Source organism: Schistocerca cancellata, chromosome 2 (genome assembly GCF_023864275.1).
Source record: "Schistocerca cancellata isolate TAMUIC-IGC-003103 chromosome 2, iqSchCanc2.1, whole genome shotgun sequence".
In the NCBI taxonomy this organism is placed as follows: Eukaryota; Metazoa; Arthropoda; class Insecta; order Orthoptera; family Acrididae; genus Schistocerca; species Schistocerca cancellata.
In genome coordinates, this window is record NC_064627.1 from 13,940,634 (window position 1) to 13,948,754 (window position 8,121).

Sequence of the window (8,121 nt, forward strand, 5' to 3'; positions counted from 1 at the left end):
ACACGACCACGCCCCCACAGGAGGTGACATTGCACTACCGTGGCCTGTTGACACTGCAGCACAGGACAGTCCCTGACAACAAACAAAACAAGTCAGTACAGTGCTACCTGCCTCATTCATTCCACTGTGGCAATTAAATTTCATTCATTCGCATGACATTTCTCTGCCTCGTGATGACTGGGTGTTGTGTGATGTCCTTAGGTTAGTTAGGTTTAAGTAGTTCTAAGTTCTGGGGGACTGATGACCATAGATGTTAGTCCCATAGTGCTCAGAGCCATTTGAACCATTTGAACCCATGACACATCATGAGTTAGATTTTACCGGTGCACAGTGTGCTATGGCGAACCCACTGCATTGACACAACCCCGGGTCCACTCATTCATCACAATCATGGTGAGTTGCACCTGCACTCTTCAGCAGCTGAGGTAGTGGTGAAGGAAATGTTGCAAGTTGGCATTTTCCATTACTTGGAGAGTGCTTGGGTGTTGCCCAAAAAATTTGCACCTGAGAGGTATGGATCTGTAGGACTCTGTGGGGACTACAGGTCTCTTAATTCCTGCACAGTTCGTGACAGGCACCCTATGCCAAACACTCATGCTTTCACACATTCATTAATGGGAGCTATGGTTTTTACTCTGGTTGACTGCTGCAAAGCTTATCATCACATCCCCAAGTATCCAGGCAATGTTGGTAAGACAACTATTATTACATCGTTCAGCCCATACAGGTCCCTGGTAATGCCATAGGGACTGAAAAATATGGCGCAGATGTGTCAAAAATTTATTGGTGGAGTGTTTCTCAAGATCAATTGCTGTTATGCGTACCTTGATGACATTTTAATTTTCCCTGTCACCTCACACACTCACAAATGACACCTTAAACCCATTCTCATTGCTCCCCAGTATGCAGGAGTGATAATGAATGTAGACAAACTGCAACCGCAGAAGCAGAAAGTTACATTCCTTGGACACATTCTCAAAGCAGAGGGGATCAAGCCAACACCAGGCTCTGCTGAATTTATTCACCAGTTGCCACCACATTGAGCTCATCATGGCCTTCAGTAATTCATCATAATTTTCTACCGATGACACTTAGCAGACACAGCAGAAGTTCATGCACCCCTGACCGACACTCAGGCAGGCCCACTCAATGGACCACAGACATGGAAACAGAGTTTTACTGTCCTAAGGAGTTCTGCAGGAAACATTACTTTTATAATGGTCATCAATTTTTAAGAATTTTAGGGTGATGTTCGTTGTTGTTCATTTTTGTTGTTAATTTTTTTTCACTGCAGATATCCTGGGTTCATGGCTTTTTGGGATAATGTTGAATTCTTTGACAATTCTCACAGATAAACTTGTTTGAAATATGGAGAGCCAGCCGTGATATACTGATAAATGTTCTATATCTATTCATCACAACTAAATGCCATTCACACTTATTCTGCCATTAACAACTAACATAGAGTACATGACACCAAATAAACAATTCCCAGATTTCCCTAATTGGTGTAAGGAGATATACCATGTATATAGATGACACAGTATAGTGAAATATGATGTTATTAACACACAGTTGCATTACATCACTTGGAAAGATGCATGATGCACAGTGTGCTGCCTAACAGTATTTTTATTCACTGCAGGTTTTGATCATGGACAATCTTGACAGTGTTGTGCAGAAATGGTAACAGAATGGATCTCAAAACAAGTTAAACACACCAACCATTCGGTGGAAACCACCACATATGAAAATTTATGCAAAAATGTGCAATATTATCCAATACAACAGTCACACGATGCTACTGCAGTGTCACATGATAATACAGTCTCACATGATAAAAACAAACTGGCTATTTGATAAGAACTAAAACATGTGAAAATGTACATAGACATGTAATGTTGTACAACTATATGAGGCAATCCATGTACCACAAATCATTTGGACTGGCAGCAGCAAAACACCTCAAATGTCAAATCTGTATCAAAAGTTCAAAGATAATACAAACAGTGTATCCAAATGAGGAACTTCATACAGAATTATGTAATATAATAATCACATGATAGTATAAAAAATCCAGTGAAATTACAATGTCACATAATAACAACAAACCCACAATTTGATGTGAACTACACCATAAGAAAAAATACACAGACACATGTGATGTTGAAACATTATAAGAGGCAATACAACTACAAACAAAGAGCATAATAATTACATAATAACCAAAACAATTTCAATGTCAAGTCCATATCAGAAGTTCAAATACATCTAGTGTAACCAATTGACACTCCAAGGCTAAAATCACTTCTAATAGTCACATTCAGGAACTGAAATTATTCATATAATTACAACTTGTATGACCCTACTATCAGTCACTAACCAATTCCATTTAACTAATTTACCAGTAATCTGGACCTGGCATATGCCCAGTATCCTTATATTATCAAACAGCATCAGTATGAAAAATATAACAGTTGACTGTAACTCTCAGAAAGTATAGACACATCTGTGATCATAACCATATGTCCTAACTGTGAAACTATTCCTACATCATAAAGGTGTGAATGTTTAAAAAATAGGGGGATGTGGCAGAGATGTGAGTAATATGAGTCCAATGCCTCCAAGGGGTACCCCATGGTATATATACATACTGTTTAATATTTGTACCATATGTACAGGCCCATTATAGTATTAAGCAATGCAAGATTCATATTAAATGTAGGTAAAAACACTCCTACATCATGGAAAAGTAAATGAGGGGAGTGGGGCAGTTCATAGGTGTGATTAGTCCTGGTATCCATGGCATAACCAATAGTATATACTACATTATTAATCATAAGCAACATGTACTGAAAAGGTACATATTTAATGCACTGTAGTAAATCAGCCAGAATAAGATGCAGTAAATAAAAAGCCTCTTGTAACACATTATGTAGATACCAACAGAATCAATATCTCTGTAGAAGCTGCCATCAGCAAGGGGGATCACTTTATAAAAATTTATGTAACATATAAATGTAAATATGTTAGGAGGGGGGTGTCTAGGTTATGTGAAGTGAAGTACACTCCGAGGAATTGCAGTTTAACTGCATTAAGTAACCTATACACATTGTACATCAGAGTGTAATCATAATATTGCCACTGATGAAGCATAGAAAACATTGGATGACACTAATAAAACACACATCATTAACATGAGATTCTACATACATGTACTATTCATTAATAGCTATTTATGTAAAAATATACCATCGAAACTGTATAATCTAACAATGTATGGCAGGTGACAAATGGGAGGGTTGGGGGAAATGTAAGTTAGAAACAGGGTGTATATGACCCGGGACAACCGGGAGATCCGGGAAAAACCCGGGAATTTTTTCATCCGGGAGAAAACCGGGAAAAACCCGGGAATTGTTTAGAATTCCGGGAATTTTGCAGTGTTTTAGTTTTCAGTTAATTTTTTGTGATTTTCTCTGGTAAGAACCAATACTCTAACGAAAGATATTACTGCATCCCGCTACTGCAGAATAATACTGCAGCAACAAAACATGAACGAGAGGAAAAAAAACGAAATTCCAACGCTCTTAAAGTATCCTCTGATGTCTTGTTTCTTTTATGACGTAATTTAAGATCTTTTAATATCTTACACATATGAACATATGGGCTTCCTGCATCATCGTAGCTGCCCAAGAGCGGTGACGCTTGTTATCTGGCGCTCTCTTGCCACTGCTGAAACAAACCTATTTATAACAGGTCGCAGGAAAATATTGCGAATGGTGGTTTGAAAAGCTTTACATTGAAAGCAGATTTCCTTTTACGTAAGATGAGCTATGTGTGAGAATGTATGACCAATTTCTTCAATCACAAAGCGTTTGACTCTCATTTAAAAATCAACTCTTTGAGGATGACCATTTAGAAGAATTTCAAGCCCAGAAGATCAGACACTTACGTAAAAATTTTACTGGCAAATTTATGTGATGTATCTTAAAGTGTAACAAGCGTGCTACATAACAGTGATCTTGCTATTGGCTGACTACATCACGTGTCCTGTGCTGTCATCAGCTGGCGAGATCACGTGACATTAGCTATGACTGGCTTACAAAAACGCATCACAATCTCGATTTCAATGCTTCGGAAAGTGACATGAAGTGTTTGGTGGAATTTGAATTTATACCTTCGTAATACGAAAATATGCAGCGTACATGTTGCTGCACATCAAAGGTCTTTCAAAACCTGTTTTTCCTCCTGAGTTTCGTTTTCTAAAGTGCTGGGAAATTCTACTCCGGTATATAAAACCATAAACTTTCAAAGGATTGATGAATTTTACAGTGCCAAATAAGAATGTACTGTCACTTAACATGGGAAAAGTGTATTTTCACCCGAGAGAAAGTGTATTTTTAACCGGGAAATCTGGGAAAAATCCGGGAATTTTTTTTCCTTGTCCACGTATACACCCTGTAGAAAGAAGTAGAAAGAAAACTGTGGTTGGGTCACTGTCCTACCTTAGTCAATCACAAGGAAGCTTTTGAATATGTCAAAAAAGTATATTATATTACGAAAAGGAAAGTTGCTACTCACCATAAACCAGAGGTGTTGACTCATAGATAGGCACTACAAAAAGACTGTCACAATAAAGCTCTCAGCCACTAGGGCCTTCATATCAAAAATAGGTCTCACACACACACACACACACACACACAAACTCACACACACAAGACTGCAGTCTCAGGCAACTGAAGCCACACTGCGAGCAGCAGCACCACTGCGTGATGTGAGTGGCGACTGGGTGGGGGTAAGGAGGCAGCTATGGCAGGGGAAGGGGGCCGAGGAATAGTAGGGTAGTAGGGTAAGGTTGGCACACAGTGAAGTGCTGCTGGGAAGTGAGCGGGCAGGGATGAGGTGGAGAGAGGGTAGGGCACCTATGTGCAGTCAGGAGCTTAGACAGTGAGCAGCAAAGAGGGGGGGGGGGGGTGTAGCAGACAAGGGGAGAAGTAAAACAAATGGGTGCTATGGTGGAATGAAGGCTGTGTAGTGCTGGAATGGGAACAGGAAGGAAGCTGGATGAGTAAGTACAATGACTAGTGAAGGTAGAGGCCAGGCGGTTTACGGAAATGTAGGATATATTGTGGGGTGAGTTCCCACCTGCACAATTCAGAAAAGCTGGTGTTGGTGGGAAGAATCCATATTACACAGGCTGTGAAGCAGTCATTGAAATGAAGGATGTCATGTTTGGCAGCATGCTCAGCAACATTGTAGTGCACTTTTTCTGGGCCACAGTTTTTCGGTGGCCGTTCATGCGGACAGACAGCTTATTGGTTGTCATGTCCACATAGAAAGCAGCACAGTGATTGCAGCTTAGCTTTTAGATCACATGACTGGTTTCAGAGGTAGCCCTGCCTCTGACAGGATAGGTGATGTCTGTAACCAGACTGGAGTGGGTGGTGGTGGGAGGGTGTATGGACAGGTTTTGCATCTTGGTCTATTACAGGGGCATGAGCCATGAGGTAAGAGATTGGGAGAAGGGGCTGTGTAGGGATGGGTGAGGATATTGTGTAGGTTCAGTGGATGGTAGAATACTACCATGGAAGGGGTGGGAAGGACAGTGGGTAGGAAATTTCTCATTTCAGGGCATGATGAGAGGTAGTCAAAACCCTGGCGGAGAATGTAATTCAGTTGCTCCAGTCCTGGATGGTACTGAGTATGAGGGGATTGCTCCTTTCTGGCTAGACTGTAGGACTTTGGGAGGTGGTGGGAGACTGGAAAGATACACACAGGAGGTTTGTTTCTGTACAAGGTTGGGAGGATAATTGCACTCTGTGAAGTCTTCAATGAAACTCTCGGTATATTTCGAGAGGGACTGCTTGTCACTGCAGATGCAATGACCATAGTCGGTTGGGCTGTATGGAAGGGACTTCTTGGTATGGAATGGGTGACAGCTGTCAAATTGGAGGTACTTGTGATGGTTAGAGATGGGCAGAGGTATCAATGTAGCCATCTTTGAGGTGGAGGTCAACATTTAGGGAGGTGGCTTGTTGGGTTGAGTAGGACCAGGTGAAGCAAATGGGGAAGAAGCTGTTGAGATTCTGAAAAATGTGGATAGGGTGTCCTCACACTTGATCCATATCACAAAAATGTCATCAATGTATCTGAACCAGGTGAGGGGGTTAGGCTTCTGGCTGTTTTAGAAAGCATTCCTCTAGGTGGCCCATGAATAGGTTAGCATAGGATGGTGCCATGTGGGTGCCCATAGCTGTACCCATATTTGTTTGTAGGTAATGCCTTCAAGGGAGAAGTAATTGTGGGTGAGGATATAGTTGGACATGGTGACTAGGAAGGAAGTTATTGGTTTGGGATCTGTCAGAAGTTGGAAAAGGTAGTAGTGCTCAATAGCGGTAAGGCCACGGGCATTAGGGATGTTAGTGTAAAGGGAGGTGGCATCAGTAGTGATTAACAAAGCACTGCGGGGTAAATGGACAGGAATTGCGGAGAGTCGGTGGAATAAATGGTTGGTACCTTTTATATAGGAGGGTAGGTTTCCGATAGTCGGTTGGTGTTGGTCTATGAGAGCAGAAATTCTCTCCGTGGGGGGAGAGTAACTGGCCAGAATGGGGCGTCCTTGGTTGTTGGGTTTATGGACTTTAGGAAGCATGTAGAAGGTGGGAGTGTGGGGAGTGGTAGGGGTGAGCATAGAGGTGGATATTGGGGAGAGGTTCAGGGATGGGCCTAAAGATTTGAGGAGTGTACAATGTATACAGCTTACTTAATATGGCTATACTACAGTTCCATGGCCTGTACTTAATTTCACAAACCTAGACACCCCTGCTTCTAAGATATTTACATTTGTATGTTACATAAATTTTTATAAAGTGACCCTGCAAGCCCCCCCCCCCCCTCCTCACCCCTGCCCCTTGCTGCTGATAGTAGCTTCTACTATCACAGCCACAGTGACACTTCTACATAATGTGTTATGAGATACTTTGTTTACTGCATCTTATTCTGACTGAGTTACTAGAGTACATTAAATATGTACCTTTTCTGTTATTACAAACCTAATTTTTTTTGACAAGATAAAGGCAAGTTATCAATTAAATATAGTCTAACAATATGCCAAAGCCTTACAAATCTTTTAATTTCATGCTGATTCATCAAAATGTCCAATCATTGCTAAAAAAATTAAGAGAACTTGAAAATTTATGTACTGATGAGCTAAAAAACACTTCTGTAATGTGTATAACTCAACAATGGATACCTAAAGATGCAATGTCAGTCACAAAACTTGCAGACTTCAATCTTTCATCATCATTCTCTAGAATTACTTCCAGTCATGGAGGGTCATGTATATTTGTTAAAAGTGGCATTGATTATTGCAACATAAAACCCATTGAACTGTTAGCTGAAGAGAAAGCTTCTGAAGTATCCGCAGTTGAAATCTGAATTAAAATTAATAATCGTCTGTATATATAGGAGCCCTGATGGGAACTTAAATAATTTCTGTCATCAACTAGAAGCAGCTTTAAATACTATAAAAAAACTTCAACAAAACTGTAATCACATGTGGAGATTTTAATATTGATTTTCAAGAAATCTCAAAAGACCAGCTAAACTTAATAGCCCTACTAGAAACATATAACATAAAAGCCACCATAGAGTCTCCTACAAGAGTTACATCAACTACTAGCTCAACAATTGATCAGATATTAATAAACATAAATGTAAATCACAATTTCTGTGCCGGAAATCTTAATAGTGGCTTCAGTGATCACTATGCAAAGTTTATTGCTTTACACACCCCAAGTGAAACAACTGAGAAAGAGGAACTTGTAAAAGAAACAAGAAAATTCACTAACAAACAAATAAATGTTTTTATACACAGATTAAGTGAAGAAACCTGGTATGAAGCGTATACTTGTGAAAATACTAACAAAAAGTTTGAAAAATTCATGGAAATCTTCATGTCATACTTTGAAGCTGCATTCCCATTAAAAAAAAAAAAAACAGCTAAAAGGTCAACCTAACTTCAAGAAGAACAAATGGATTACAACAGGTATTAGAATCTCTTGTGCAGAGAAAAGAAGATTACACAATATAGCAAAGACACCAAACATGCCTCATGAATTT